At 44.2% G+C, this 16,693-nt stretch overlaps 1 pseudogene; it reads right to left on the bottom strand.

Annotated features, from left to right (window-relative positions):
- Positions 1 to 13: 13 nt before the first annotated feature.
- LOC130023719 (arylacetamide deacetylase-like 2) lies at positions 14 to 13,745 on the bottom strand (annotated as a pseudogene).
- Positions 13,746 to 16,693: the final 2,948 nt, after the last annotated feature.

Genomic DNA, 16,693 nt, shown 5'->3' with positions numbered 1-16,693 from the left:
TAGTTTTCCCCCATCAATCTGGAGCAATAGACAGCAGAATAGACTGAGAACCTTTCAGGTTATAAGCGCATCTTATCGCTGAAAGCTAATTTGACATAGAAAATGACAGTGTGCAGCAACTTGTTTGACAAGTTCAGAGTGAGATGAGATTCTGTTTCCTTCACGTGCAGATAAAACTTCTACAAAATTTCTTCATCCTTTGTTGCAAGTATCAACCTTGATCCCCGATTATTGGATCTCACCTTATCTAATGAAGACAAGGTTCAAAGGTGGAGAGCTGCAATATTCTCTAATAAGAAGTTTAAAACTTTAGCTAATAGTCAAAATTCAGACTGTCTCTGTCACTGTTCTCCCATTGTTCATCGATTAGCTCGGGCAGGCCCAGTAATGTCTCCACTGTGACTCTTGTTACTGTGTTTGGCATATCGAATATGTCACGGGGAGCTTGCCAGGCTTTGTCGTGTGGGCCAGATACTCTCAGTAGCTTCCCAGGCTGTCCAAGAGCGGTGGAGGAATTGAACTCGGGTCAGTCATGTCGCCACATGCAAGGCAAACGACCTACCTGCTGTGCTATTGCTCACTTACTAAACATGTTAATAAACTCTGTTTTTTTATGAGGTGCCAAGCTTTGGATCAGAAGCTTGGGCATGGAGCTGGAGTGATAGTACAGCATGGAGCGCATTTGTCTTGTACAAGACCAACCCAGGTTTGATCCCTGGCATCCCATATGGACCTCTGAGCGTTCCAGGATTAATTCCTGAGCACAGAGCCAACTGTGAGCACTGGTAGGTGTGACCCCCAAACAAAAACAAAACAAACAAAAAAGACTGGGCATGAGGGTCTTATTCAAACTCTATTACCAATCAACATGAAAGCTTTTTGTTATATAAAAGCTTTTATATAACAAATGTCCACCTCAGCAACAACAACCAGAATTCAAACTGATAAGACATGGGCTAAGGACTTGAATAAACAATCCTTCAGGGCGATGTGCAAAAAGACAAGTATATGATACAATGGTTGTCATCAGCATAAAAGGGACATAAGTTTACTCCACAACAAGATTTTACTTCAAGCCATTAGGAGGACCACTGTCAAAATGAAGTCGGTGGGACCCCATGCGTGGCTTATGTGAGTCTGGGAGGAGAGAGACATTCATTCACCTCTGCCACTCTGGTACTGTCTGAGAAGACTAGGACTGATAGTCTGTGATAAGCCCCTGTGCAGCACAGAGCAGAGCCCTGCGAGTCTCACCAGGTGGCCCTCAAGCCACACCTGGTTCCTATTGCTATTCTCTGTATGGGAGCTGATCCTCACCACCTGATTTCTCGAGGAGTCTTGGACTCAACCTGGATCAAGGAATTGCTCTTTGTGGGAAAGGAGAGCCAGTCCTAGGCTTACCCAGGGTTTCCAGGTACCTTGCCCTATCTTGCAGAAAAGAATTTCAGGAGGAGACAAGCAGTGTAGTAAGATAAATTTTATTTAGAGGCTTTCAGGAAGAGAAAGGAAGGAGAGAGAGAGAGAGAGAGAGAGAGAGAGAGAGAGAGAGAGAGAGAGACAGAGACAGAGCCAGAGCCAGAGAGAGCCAGATAGAGATGCTCCCAAGAGAAAATGTGGGCTTCATAAGCTCGGATGCCACATGTGCTCAATCACGTGAGCAATAAGCAGCACATGGGCTAGGGCAGCATATGTGCTTCCTTCCTTTGTTCAAGGTAGCCTTTATAGGGTTTCTCCCCCAGTGTGCTTGTATGTAGGTAAATAGTCCGTTACTAGGGTTCGTTGCCATGAAAGTAGGGTTGGAAGTGGTTGATAGTCCTCTTTGAAATTCCTTTCCTGGCCTTTGCTCCTGCTGGAACTTCTCTTGGAGGGGAATCCAGCCTTCTCTTGGTCTGTTGCTGGTGTCAGGAAGAACTGATCCTATGCTTACTGGTGAGCATTTTGCATCTTCAGGGCTATTTTTATTATTTCCCAGGAATCCATTGCCATGGCCCTTTCCTGCTACCTGTCTGCCTCAAAAAAGAACAGAGTGACAAATCTTCACTAGGATAGAAAGGCATTGGTGCCCTTGTACCTAGTAAGAATCTGTTGATGTGAAAGCTGTTGTCATAGACTTTTTCCCTTGTTCTCAAGATTACTTCTGCATGACCCAGGATGGTTTATTAAAACAAGAATGTAGTTCACCGCCCAGGAGAGTGATCAGATCTGGCACGCCATTCCTGAGCCCACACCTCAGGCCACCCCTTTGACCCCAACCCTTCTAGCTGCCTGGACCGCCATCCTGCCCGCCCCCACGCCCACACTGTCTTTCAACACTGCCTCCAGCTTGCTTTCTATCCCAGGTGGGTGACCCCCCCAGCAAGTATATGATACAAATCTTGTTAACAATCATGCCTCAGAAAATCAAGTACCTCAGAATCAACTTAACTAAGGAGATAAAGGACCTGTACAAAGAAAACTACAAAAGGCTACTTCACGAATAAAAGAGGACACAAGGAAATGAAAAAATATCCCCTGCTCGTGGATTGGCAGAATTAAAATTGTCAAAATGGCAATACTCCCAAAGCATTATACATATTCAATGTGATCCCTATAAGGATACCCATGACATTCTTCAAAGAAATGGATCAAACACTCCTGAAATTCATATGGAACAACACTGTCACTGTCACTGTCCTCCCATTGTTCATCGATTTGCTCAAGCAGGCCCAGTAATGTCTCCATTGGAGACTTTGTTATTACTGTGTTTGGCATATTGAGTACATCACGGATAGCTTGCTAGGCTCTGCCGTGCGGGTGAGATACTCGTGGTAGCTTGCCGGGCTCTCCGAGAGGGGAGAGGAATCGAACTCGGGTCAGCCATGTTGTCTGCGTGCAAGGCAAACACCCTACCACTGTACTATTGCTCCAGCCCATGGAACAAAAAACCCCCATGAATAGCTAAAGCAATTCTTGGGAAAAAGAAGATGGGAGGCATCACCTTCCCCAACCTCAAACTATACTATAAAGTGATAATAATTAAAACAGCATGGTACTAGAACAAAGCAGAGCCACAGACCAATGGAACAGAGTTGAATATTACTACACACACCCTCAAATATATGATCATCTAATCTTTGATGAGGTAGCAAGAAATATAAAGTGGAGCAAGGAAAGACTCTTTAACAAATGGTGCTGGCAAAACTGGACAGCTACATGCAAAAAAAAAAAAAAAAGGACTCAGACCTCTACCTAACACCATACACAAAAGTCAGATCAAAATGGATTAAAGACCTCAACATCAGACCAGAATCCATAAGGTACATTGAAGGTCGGCAAAACCCTCCATGACATTGAATCTAAAGGTATCTTCAAAGATGGCACCACACTGACCAAGCAAGTGGAAACAGAGATAAACAAACGGGACTATCTTAAATTAAGAAGCTTCTGCACCTCAAAAGAAACAGTGACCAAAATACAAAGTCTACAGAATGGGAAGGGATATTCACTCAATACCCATCTGATAATCAAGGATATATAAGGGTTGATATCAAGGATATACAAGGCACTGGTTGAACTCTACAAAAAGTGAACATCCAACTCCACCAGAAAATGGAGCGATGAAATAAACAGAAACTTTCTCAAAGAAATCCGAATGGCCAAAAGGCACATGAAAAAATACTCTTCATTACTAATCAATCACCAGGGAGATGCAGATCAACATATCAATGAAATATCATCTCACACCACAGAGACTGGCTCACATTCAAAAGAACAAAAGCAACTGGTGTTGCGTGGATGTGGAGAGAAAAGGACTTTCCTTCACTGCTGGTGGGAATGCCGACTGGCTCAGCCCTTTTGGAAAACAGTATGGATGTTTCTCACAAAATTAGAAATTGAGCTCCCATTTGACCCAACAATATCACTTCTGGGAATATATCCCGGAGATACAAAAAAGTATAGTAGAAATGACATCTGCACTTGTATGTTCATTGCTGCACTGTTTACAATAGTTAGAATCATGGAAAAACCTGAGTGCCCAAGAACAGAATACTTGTTAAAGAAACTTTGGAACATCTACACAATGGATTACTAGGCAACTGTTAGAAAATATGAAGTCATGAAATTTGCGTACAAGTGGATCAACATGGAAAGTATCATGTTAAGTGAAATGAGTCAGAAAGAGAGGGACAGACGTAGAAATATTTCACTCATTTGTGGAATATAAAGTAACATAATGGGAGACTAACACCCAAGAATAGTAGATATAAGGACCAGGAGGTTTGCTCAACTGCTTGGAAGCTGGTCTCACATGATGCGGGAAATGGCAGCTCAGAAAGAGAAGGGACCACCAAGTAAAGGGTGTTTGGAGGGCTCACTCAGGATAGGAGATGTGTGCCTAAAGTAGACTACAGACTGAACATGATGGCCATTCAATAGCTGCATTGCAGACCACCGCACCCTAAAGGAGAGTGAGAGGGTAAGGATACTGGGAACTTTGGTGGTGGAGAACAGGAACTAGTGGAGGGATGGGTACTCTATCATTGTATGACTGAAACATAAGAATGAAAGTTTATAAGTCTGTAACTGTACCTCATAGTGATTCATTTAAAAAATAAATAAATTTTTAAAAGCATATATATAAATAAAGAATGTAGTTCACCACGTGCTCCCCTCAGTTAAGTAAGAAAAAAACCCACACAGATTACATGAACCATGTGAGTAGAAGATTCCACCACATTTTGCTCAGGGTGATGGAAGAAACAGGTATTTTTGATCCCCAAGATGAACCAATAGATTCTACATGTTCTAGTAAGTATGCTGAACCCCTCATTCAGTCTTTTCACATACGAAATTACAGCAAATAGCAGATGAAACTAGGAAATAAAATAAAATTCACAGCACTTTGCTTTGTTTTGTTTTTTAATAAGGCAATAGCACTGGTTTCCCTTGTGAAAATTTTGACAGCCCTATACATCTGGCTGGAGAACTTGAGTTGATAAGCACTGCCCTCCCATTGTTTACCAATTTGCTCAAGAGGGCACCAGTAACGCCTCCATTGTGAGACTTGTTGTTACTGTTTTTGGCATATCGAATACACCAAGGGGAGTTTGCCAGGCTAGGCCTTGACGTTGAATACTCTAAGTAGCTTTCTGGGCTCTCCAAGATGGACGGCGGAATCGAACCAGGGTCAGCCACTTGCAAAGCAAATGCTCTACCCGTTTCACTATCACTCTAGCCCTAATGTATTTATCTTTCATCCTCATGCCCAAGCATATATAAAATGGAAGTCTTGTTAATGATAGTGCTGCATGGACTCCTTCCTCTATGTGGTCATGAGAGACATTAAGACCAAGGTTTCGAAGACGTGCGATGTATATAAGTCCATCATCTCGTAGGATGTCATGTTCACAGGTGAGGACATACGTCAATGGACATTCTGTAGCTGAGAGTCACTGGCTAACAAGGGTGATGTTGTGGAATTCAAAATCTGTGGATATGGAGAGTTAGAGATAAGAACTTGCTGAGTATATAAATGGTTCTTTCTGTAATTCTCAGGAAGGAGAGTGCTCCAGTTCACCCGTGTGAGCAGATGTCTTGATCCCAAAGGCATATGGTTGTTTAAAATCATTGCCTGGCTAAGTGCTTTGTCCTTAGTGATAAACAGGCTTCCCAGTTCAGTAGCCATTTTTCTTAGTAGAATCGGACCATGTTCATATTCCTGATAGGATGGCAACGAAAGGTCAGCTATCTGTAAGCCTGGGTAAAGTAAAGCTTGTGCCTTAAATTTGTTTTTAAATTCAGCATCATTCTGTACCTGAAAACAAGCAATGAAAAGTGAATGAGTAACAGGAGAAAAAGGTTTAATCATATGTGTAGTTACAATGTAGCCGTACAGCCATCCTCCGGTTGATCATGGATTTGCTCAAGCGGGCCCAGTAACGTCTCCATTGTGAGACTTGTTGTTAATGTGTTTGGTATATCGAATACCTCACGGGTAGCTTGCCAGGTTTTGCCGTGCGGGCAAGATACTCTTAGTAGCTTGCCGGGCTCTCTGAGAGGGGCGGAGGAATCGAACCCGGCTTGACTGGGCTGGCTGCGTGCAAGGCAAACGCCCTACCTCTGTAAACTGTTATAAAATTGATAGTGTGCATCATGATGATTTTCCCATTTTTATACATTATTTAGATGGCATGAAAATCATCCCATTGTCATCAGTGAAACACTGACACACACATGCACATACTTAAGCGTTTATTTATGTCTGACCACCAAAGATACGATTAGTAAAATTATCAAGAACAGGACAACTTATCTGAAATTTTATCTGAGAAAATAAATATAGTAATACAATATCAAACTCACATAATAGCTGAATTCATATGGCATTAGGAGCACGGGGTGGGGGCTTGAGGGCTAGAGTACATGCTTTGTATGTCAGATCCCTGGGTTTGACCCTAGTCACCTAAGCATCTCCAGGACTCATCTGGAGAAAATAGTGTGATGAGAAGTAGTAAAGTAATGTACGGAAATGGAAATGTTTTGGTGCAGGCCATTATTCTTTGTTTATTATAGTGCCTTCCATACAAGCAAATCATATGAAGTCAGTGTTACCTGACAATGTGTCACTAAGTTTCAAACATGAATTACAATAACGCCTCATACTTGGGAGATTTTATAGTTGAAAATATTGTAAGTCTTTGGGGGTATGGTGCCGCCAGCAGGTCAATCTGTACCTGTGAGACTAGTGCATCAGCAGCCTGATGGCGCCTTCAGACTCCCAGATACCCCAAAATTGCTGCTGTGCCTTTGGCCAGACCCCAAAAACTTGGGACAAAGTTTACCAAGAAAGTAAACGGCCAAAAATTAGGTATGTGGGAAACACACCCAAAAACCGCCTCCAGCTCAGCTATATAATTGGAGGCATGGCTTCTCTGGTTCCTGATCCAACTGCTTAATGGCCATGATCCCAGAGACTCAGAAACAAATCTTGAAACCCAGCGGGTTTTGGCAGAAATGTGTCTGGTCCCTGCAGTAGGTTACCGGTGCTGGGCCAACCCAGGTGGGAATAGGTTTCGTGCCTTGGCCTGTTCTCCCCGGCGGCCCAGTGACCGCCATTCTCCAGAGGTCAGTCAGGTTTGGGCCCCCAGTGATGAGACACACAGGGCCTCACGGGAAGGGGATGGAGCTGGTCCTGTCCTCCCCACCCCAACGAGAGCCCAAGTCATCGCCCACAAATAGCCTCTTTGGCTTCTGATCAAGCTGCTTGATGGCCATGATCCCAGAGACTCAGAAACAAATCTCAAAAACCCAGTGGCTTTTGGCAGAAATGCGTCCGGACCCCACAGTACATTACTGTCACCGGGCCACCCCTGGGAGGAAAGGGTGTTGTCACTCCACCTGCTCCCCCTTGGTGGCTCGGTGGCCATCATCCTCCAGAGGCCATTGGACAGTCAGGCTTGGGCCCGCAGTCACAAAACTTGTTAGGCCTCATGGGAAGGGGGTGGAGCTGGGCCTGTCCTCCCCACCCCAATGAGACCCCAACTCATTGCCCACGAATGGCCTCTCTGGCTCCTTATCAAGCTGCTTAACGGCCTTGATCCCAGAGACTCAGAAACAAATCTCGAAACCCAGCATTTTTGGCAGAAATGCATCCGGACCCCGCAGTAGGTTACTGTTGTAGGGCCACCCCAGGGGGGAAAGGGTGTTGTCCCTCTGCCTGCTCCCCCTTGGTGGTTCAGCGGCCGTCGTCATCCTCCAGAGGCCATTGGACAGTCAGGCTTGGTCCCGCAGTGACAAAACTTGTTGGGCCTCACGGGAGGGGGTGGAGCCGGGCTTGCCCTCCCCACCTCAACGAGATCCCAAGTTATCGCCCACAAATGGCCTCTCTGGCTCCTTATCAAGCTGCTTAATGGCCTTAATCCCAGAGACTCAGAAACAAATCTTGAAACCCAGCGGCTTTTGGCAGAAATGCGTCCAGACTCTGCAGTAGGTTACTGTCATCAGGCCACCCCAGTGGGGAAAGGGTGTTGTCCCTCAGCCTGCTCCCCCTTGGCGGCTCATGGCTGTCCCCCTCCTGAGGCCATTGGACAGTTAGGTCTGGGCCCACAATGATGAGACATTTTGGGCCTCACAGGATGGGAGTGGAGCTGGTCCTGGTCTCCCCGTCCCAACGAGACCCTAAGTCATCGCCCACGAACGGCCTCTCTGGCTCCTGATCAAGCTGCTTAATGGCCATGATCTCAGAGACTCAGAAACAAATCTCGAAACCCAGCGGCTTTTGGCAGAAATGTGTCTGGACCACGCAGTAGGTTACTGTCGCCAGGCCACCCTAGAGGGGTAAGGGTGTTGTCCCTCTGCCTGCTCCCCCTTGGCGGCTCAGTGGCCATCATCCTCCAGAGGCCATTGGACAGTCAGGTCTGGGCCCGCAGTGATGAATCTTGTTGGGCCTCACAGGATGGGGGTGGAGCCAGTCTTGGTCTCCCCATCCCAACGAGACCCCAAGTCTTTGCACACGAATGGCCTCTCCGGCTCCTGATCAAGCTGCTCAACGGCCATGATCCTCAGGAGCAAATCTCGAAAACCAGTGGCTTTTGGCAGAAATCCCTCCAGATTTAAGTGTTAAAATTTCGGAATTTCAAAATCACATGGCCCTACTGCAGCCATGCAACATCGTATGTTATTCATAACCAGCAATAGAACACAAATTGTCTACTGTTGCCTTTTCAGCAGAGGTGAGTGTTGGGGTAAAATCTCAAATAATAATGGTGGGTCTGGTGTCGAAATATTGAATGTGATCAAAGTAGAGAGAGAGTATTGTGGAAATCATCTGCCCCACAAGTAGGGGGAGGGTATGGAATGGAGGTATACTGGAGTTTTTGGTGGTGGAGAATGGGCACTGGTGAAGGAAGGGGGGGTGTTTCATTGTATGACCGAGACTTAGACCCGAAAGCTTTGTAACTCCTCTCATGGTGATTCAATAAATAAAATTATAAAAAATGAAAAAATAGTAAGGTGGAGTTCATGCCCAATTCAATCAGCTAATCAGTGGCTGAATAAATAGCAGTACTCCTACATAAAAAAAAAGAAAAAGAAAATATTATAAGTCTAAAATGCAGCTATCAATAGTAAATAATAAGCACTTTGCTACTTCTCATCACACTATTTTCTCCAGAAGAGTAGCTGGATATCAGAAATACTTCTTCTTTTTTTTTTTTTGTAGGAGTACTGCTATTTATTCAGCCACTGATTAGCTGATTGAATTGGGCATGAACTCCACCTTAATTTTTTTAAATTTTTATATTTATTTATTGAATCACTGTGGAAAAAGTTACTAAGTTTTCAGGTGACTGCAGTTGCCCCGTCACCGACGGCTCATACCTGGCTTTCCAATAAGCTCTGAGCTGGCGGCCAACTTGTATGCAGTCCAGATGCATTTCTGCCAAAAGCCACTGGATTTCAAGATTTGTTTCTGAGTCTCTGATATCACGGCTATTAATCAGCTTGATCAGGAGCCAGAGAGGCCATTTGTAGGTTTAAGGGATAAAACACCTTTCCCTTCACCAGTACTCATTTTTCACCACCAAGAACCCCAGTATACCCCCGCACCCCTCCAAATGCCTGTGAGGCAGATGATTTCTACTAAACTCTTCTCTGCATTGATTATATCCATTATTTCGACAAAAGATGCACCATAATTGTTTAGAATTTCCCCCCAAACAATCAGAATTGCTGAAAAGGCATTGTGAAATATTTTGTTTTCTATAGCTGGTTATGAGAATCATATAATGTCACATGGCCAGGAGTTTGGATTTCTGCAAAGAGCCAGATAATTACGAGATTGGTTTCTGTGTGTCTGGTGTTATGGCCATGCTGGAGAGCCGCTCGTGGGGGGTAACTCATGACCTTGCTGCCACCTTGCTGCCAGAGGGGAAAAAGGCAGAAGGGAGGAACACCTTTTCCCTCCCGGGGAGGCATGGCGCCATAGTTTAACACATGGTCCATTCACTTTTCTGCTGCAAGCTGCCGGGTTCTGGATTAAGTCCTTTTGCCTCTGGAGCTATGGCCGTGCCAGAAAGCCCCTTGTAGGGGCCAACTCGTGACCTCAGTAGGGCATGAAGGACGAGCCGGTACCACCCCCCTTCCCATATGACTGCAGTTGCCCCGTCACCGACGGCTCATACCTGGCTTTCCAATAAGCTCTGAGCCGGTGGCCAACTTGTATGCAGTCCAGATGCATTTCTGCCAAAAGCCACTGGATTTCAAGATTTGTTTCTGAGTCTCTGATATCACGGCTATTAATCAGCTTGATCAGGAGCCAGAGAGGTCATTTGTAGGTGACGACTCAGGGTCTTGTTGGGATGGGGAGAAAGAGTCGGCTCCACCCCCATGTGGTGAGACCCCATGTGTCTCGTCACTGGGGGCCCAAACCTGACTGTCAAGTGGCCTCTGGAGGATGATGGTCACCAGGCCGCCAGGGGGAACAGGCCAAGGCACGAAACCTCTTCCCACCTGGAGTGGCCCAGCACCAGTAACCTACTGCAGGAACAGGATGCATTTCTGCCAAAAGCCTTTGGGTTCCGAGATTCGTTTCTGAGTCTCTGGGATCATGGCCGTTAAGCAGTTCGATCAGGAACCAGAGAGGCCATGCCTCCAATTATATAGGTGAGCCGGAGGTGGTTTGTGGGTGTGTCTCCCACATACCTAACTTTTGGCCATTTACTTTCTTGGTAAACTTCACCCCAAGTTTTTGGGGTCTGGCCAAAGGCACAGCAGCAATTTTGGGGTATCTGGAAGTCTGACGTTGCCATCAGGCTGCTGATGCATTCGTCTCACAGGTACATATTGACCTGTTGGTGGCACCATACTCCCTAGGAATACTTCTTTTAACATGGCCCATTTTTTCTTTTTGAGTCACACTGGTGAATGTTCATGGACTTCTCCCATATCAATGCTCAAGAACTTGTAACTAGTAAATCACAGTTCTTAATTAAATTTAAAATTTTTTTAAAAGATCTGCACTGTAGCACTGCAGCACTGTCCTCCCGTTGTTCATCGATTTGCTCGAGCGGGCCCAGTAATGTCTCCATTGTGAGACTTGTTGTTATTGTGTTTGGTATATCGAATATGTCATGAGTAGCTTGCCAGGTTTTGCAATGCAGACAAGATACTCAAAAAATTAAAAAGAGAGAGAGAGAGAGTGAGAGAAAGAGAGAGAGAGAGAAGGAGAGAGAGAGAGAGTTTTACAGTGACCCAGAAAAACCTCAAGTGCTCAATCATATTAAATAATAGGTTTTGGAAATTGTCCTAGTTTCTTTATACCAAGTCATGTAAAAGAGGGCTTTAGGAAAATAGTGCCCTTACAATATCACTAAAGCCAGATATGCTAAAAGATAACATTATGCAAAAGGAGTTGATAAAGTGTGAGACCATAAAATGTTGTAACCCAAACACAACTCTTCTTTTGCTTTAGAACTGCAGTGAATCCTGTAAACATATCCAATACAGAAAGCATACCAGATGAGTCATTGCTGCTGCCAATGCGCCCCCACTACTGTCCCCCGAAATACAGATCCTGGTGGGATCCACCCCATAGGCTTCAAGAATTTCATCCTGCAGAAAAAACTTGACTGCTGAAATGACATCTTCAATGGGAATAGGGAAGTGGTATTCTGGTGATAGTCTATAGCTTCAGAACAAAATGAGAAAAAAGAAAGTAAACAGCAAAACATACATTATTAAACTTGTATGATTTCACAAGTTACTCTCCAGAAGTCCAGTGAGCAATATATTTTTTAATTTTTTAAAATTTTTATTTGTGAAACACCATGAGGTACAGTTGTAGACATAGAAATTTTTGTACTTGGGTTTCAGTTATACAATGATCGAGTACCCATCCCTCCACCAGTGCCCATTCTCCAGTGAGCAATTTTTTAAAAAAATTTTATTAGTGAAACACCATGAGGTACAGTTGTAGACTTACTAATTTTTGTGCTTGGGTTTCAGTTATACAATGATTGAGTACCCATCCCTCCATCAGTGCCCATTCTCCAGTGAGCAATTTTGCCTGTGTTTGAATATTGTATTTTTTTCCCCATCAAATCTAGATTTAATCACTATCTAAGCTACTGCTTTGAAACATAAGGTATATATGAGACTTGGATGGCTTACTATAGAAACCTCTGCCATAGGACTAGCATCACAGCTGCTAGGGAAAACCAGGTTCTTACTCCACTGCCATACCAACAGCATCAAGTGTGTTCACCATCTTTCTGTTCAGGAAGTTGTAGCCACTTAGTTCAGAGATTTAAAAACAGACACACAGACATAGAAACCAGTAAGAAACAACCTACACATTTGAAGTGTGGGGCATGACTCATTGGTGGACTCTCCATATTCCCACTCCCCTTTCAGTGTGTGTGGGTTCAAAGACAGAAGATCTGATGATACTATCAGATGGGGACGGCCACTGCCAAAGGGATCAATACATCAGAGTTTGAGGGTAGAGAGAAAATATGGTAGGTGAGGTTGAGAGAATCATATGCTTATATTTATCATTATTATTTGTTATTATTGTTTATTGTTCCACATTGGTTTACATGTATCGCATTTTCCTTGCACTGGCAGACCCTCGTTGATTGCTGGCACCACACATGGTTCCCTGAAGTAAGTCCCCTTACTTCCCTTACAACCAGAAGTAAGTCCTCTGATCATCGCTGTTGTGAGACAGGCCCCTTTTGGTCTGCTTTGAAGTGTAACACTAATCCCTGGGCTCAGTAGGCAGATTGTGGGGAGAGTAACTCCTTTTGGTCTGCTGTGAGGAAGCCCATTGCAATGCATATCACAGTTCAATGTTACCTGGGGACAGGATGTTTCTGGCAAGTGTGCCATGAAGGAAACATGTTTGTTCTGATGTACGTGACCAGTTGCACTCTTTCACCACCCTCCTCAACCTATATAAAGGCTTTATGTCCCTCAATAAAGGGGATCTGCTGTTAAGACCCCTCCACCATGCTCGTGTCTTTATTTCTTTGTTTGGAGGAGGCGGTGGCAAGGTTTGCTCTTTTTCCCAGACCCCTCCCCTTAGCTGGAGGGAAGTTTGGCCCTGTCCTCAGGACCCTGAGCTGCGACCCTTTGCTGGATGAGGGAGTGCATTGAAAAGAGGCCTGGAGAAGACCCCAACACATCACCTCCCACCACCACCAACACCAACAAACAGCCTGAGACTCTGTGGAATACTCATACTCATGGAACAGATGCAGTGAAATGTATTGAATTTGGATCATGAAGAGGAAGTAGAAGCAAAGAGGGAATTAGCACACAGGCATCAATATTTGGTATTACATCAAGGATTTCTTTGTGAACAGGTGGTGAATGTTGCAAAAAAAAAAAATTCAATGGCACACACAATCCTGGTTGCATGTCACAAGTTTGGAATCAGAGGTGGGGTGACCTTGACAATGAAACAGTGCTCCTCTACTTAGAGGAGCAGAAACATAGGAGTCTGAGAAACAAATAGTTTCTTCAAGGTGGAAAGAAAGGAAGGATGGACCCCAGGATGTGAGATGGACAAGACTGGTTGTTAGTGTGAGAGCTAAGGACAGGAGTAATCGACCATATTAGCCATTTAATGGCAGAGAGTTTTTTTTTTTTCCTCACTGCTTGTTTTGCTGAAGCTTTTCCTGCTGTTTCCTTTTTCTGAAACTGTTGGAAGTCACCCCTTACAGGTTCTGTTTGGTCACGTTAAACTGGAATGACCTTTGGTTCATCCAGGAGTGCTGGTGGACCAAAAAGCAGCATATATTGATCTGGTATTTAGGTGGTTGCTGTGACTTGAGTTCCAGTTCTTGAGATCAGCAGCATGGGTGTGAGAAGTACTGAAGCATTCAGAACACTAAATACAAGTGCATGCAGAGCCAAACACGAAAGAAAGCAATACTGAGGAATATGAACACTTTTGAAGACAGCACCTTTCTTGCGTATATTTGTTTTGCTTTAAGGAGAAATGCACAAACGTAGGAAAAGGAATTCTGGGCAGAAACAAGTCAGTCCAAAGACAGTCCTAGATTTCTAGGAAATAGAGAATGATCAGAAGGGAGTGGTCATTTTCAAATTCTAGTTAAAAGAATTATTCAAAATGGGAAAGCAGAGTCTACAGTCTTCCGAATAGAGAGAGCGAAAGAGGAAGCACTGGAGAGAGGGTTTGGAGGCTCAGGGATGTCAAGATAGAAGAAGAAGTAACAAGCATAGGAGTCATCTGAGAGGACAAGATCATAGGAAGAAGAATGAAAGAGAAGATCTGTTAAACCAAATAATGACAGAGGAGGAAATAGAATCCCAAGCAAGGTAGAGACTTTGCCAAAAGACGAAAATGTCATTTTGGGTGGGAACATTGTTCAGACGGGTAGGTCACATGTTCCGCATGAGGAAGACCCAGATTTGATCCCCAGGTACCTCTTCATCCCATCACAGTGCCAGGTGCGGCCTGCTCCCAGCAATGAACACTACCATGCATGATCCAAAAAGGAACCAGTCTTTTCCCAAAACGTGAGCAGAAAGAAGTAAAGGCTTAATGGAGTGTGAATTTATCAATGCCCAGGGGACCGTCATCAATGTTGTAGTATCAGAGAGCTGTGTGGCTACCGTCTGCAGTGAAGAGAGTGGGGGCATGTGGTGTCAGGGGTTGAACTCGGGTCCTGGGTGTGCAAGGCATGCTCCCTCCCTGCTGCACCAAGAGAGTATAAGATGGTGTTATGCACTGACAGGATGATGAACAGATTATGTACTGAAGTGATACATTCAAACTACAAAACAGAACATCATATTTGGTGTTAGCTTCATGATCAAATTCACAAGAGATACTTAGATACTTTCAGCATCAAGTTTACTTGACCTCAGGAAAGACCACCAAATACCCACATTCAAAGAGCAGTATCCCAAGGAGCTCAGAAATTTAGACAATTCTCGAGCTGTCCCCGAAGGTAAATGCATTTCAGTTGCAAATTCCTATAGCACCTGACTGCTTTGGAGGGGGAGAGAGTGGGGCAGCTTCAGAGAGGAGACCAGTGGCCAGAAGAAAACCAACTTAAAGGCCTGCTAGTTTTGTATGATGGAGATATACATAATTCATTGTAGGATAACACTGTTTTGTCCTTCCTCAGGCAGCTTAGGTTTATCTGGTCACACCCATCCCAGTCACTCCCATTCTTTTGTTTATTTGTAACTACTTCTCTATGCTCTCTTCCCCAAAGTTAATCAGATTATTTCCCTAATCAGCTTCTGTTAATTTGTAAGGTCAGATTTTTCTAGGACACTGAACTTATATTGTAAATTAATATTGCCTTTCTCCTCTCCTTATGTCTTTTGGATGGCTATTGTAAAGCAATGTCCTTTTGTATCGTCACAAAAAGACAATTAATATTATGCTTTTGTAACTTGGAATTTAATTGCCTTCGAATATTTTTCACTCCAGGGCACCTGCTTTCTCAACTTAAGCCTCAGTTGCCCTCACTTCCTAGTGCTCCCAGAAGCAGGGTCCCGACAAGGGACTGGATGGAACCAGAGCAAGCGGTAAGCTATGTGCTATCCTGGCATCGAGATGGGCCTGACCAAAGTGCCACAATTCTTAACTATAAGTTAAGAGCTTGATCATGACAAATGCTGTCATGATCCAAAGTAATGATGAGACTTGGACCCTGCTAGGGATATGAAAGACTAATCTGTCCTGAGCACTGTAGTCTGAGATCGAGATGACCCCAGGAGAACAATTCTATAAACTTAATCCACCTCTTACTGTGTCCATGCAAAATGATTAATATTATGAATGCTTATATGTTTGTTGGACAAGGAGAGGAGAGACTCTTGTGGGATTCTGCCCTTGGGTGTGTCATCCTGCTGAAAGAGAATCTGTCCTAGAAGCAGCAACCCCTGAGGGAAGAACTTTAATCCTATTGATTGTGACCACACCTATGTGTGATTGTTACCCCAAACCCTCATTCTGGGGGATATAAGGAGACTGAAAGAGTGGACTGGGGAGACAAGGAGAGACAGGAATGAGGAGACAATTGTAATAGACTGCAACTAACACCAACCAGCCTGGCCCTGGCTTCTTCCTTCATCTGCCCTTGGCCAACAGCCATCCCGATCCAGGCCACACACAGTGGCTCTAGGGCACCTAACGCAGGAGGTGAGACAGAGCCGACCAGAGAGCCGGTAAACACACGAAAAGCAATAGAAAATTTTGACAATCTTGTACAGCTGGCTGGAGAACTTGGGTTAATACGAAATACACAGAAATAAATGAAATAGCCTCTTTTAACATCAGTATTGAGATTTCTAAACTTTTGAGTATAGTCCATGTGTTAACCTGTTCCTTCTGTAAGTAAGAAATTGTAGTGTTATATTTTAGAACAGACCCTGCATTAAGTAAATAAATATTATTGTGCTTTTCTTGCCTCTCCCATTCCTTCTTCCTACTACTACCTCATGTATCATTGTCTGGAAGATTTTATGCCTGTTTTGTCTAACATCAGCCTTACTTTTACTACTATTGGCTGTTGGTGCCCAACCAGACTGTTAGGATGAGCCTATGGAGACTGACCCACAAGAGGGCAGGAACATAGGCCCCATGAAAATGGGCGAGCCATGACTCATGTGAACTGGTCTGGACAGGGTTAACATATGCCTCCTTTGGCTGTCTTTTAGCTCTAACTATTAC

Source organism: Sorex fumeus, unplaced genomic scaffold, assembly GCF_029834395.1.
Source record: "Sorex fumeus unplaced genomic scaffold, SorFum_2.1 ptg000024l, whole genome shotgun sequence".
In the NCBI taxonomy this organism is placed as follows: Eukaryota; Metazoa; Chordata; class Mammalia; order Eulipotyphla; family Soricidae; genus Sorex; species Sorex fumeus.
The sequence above is the reverse complement of the archived record's forward strand: the minus strand, read 5'-3'. Positions and strand labels throughout refer to the sequence as shown.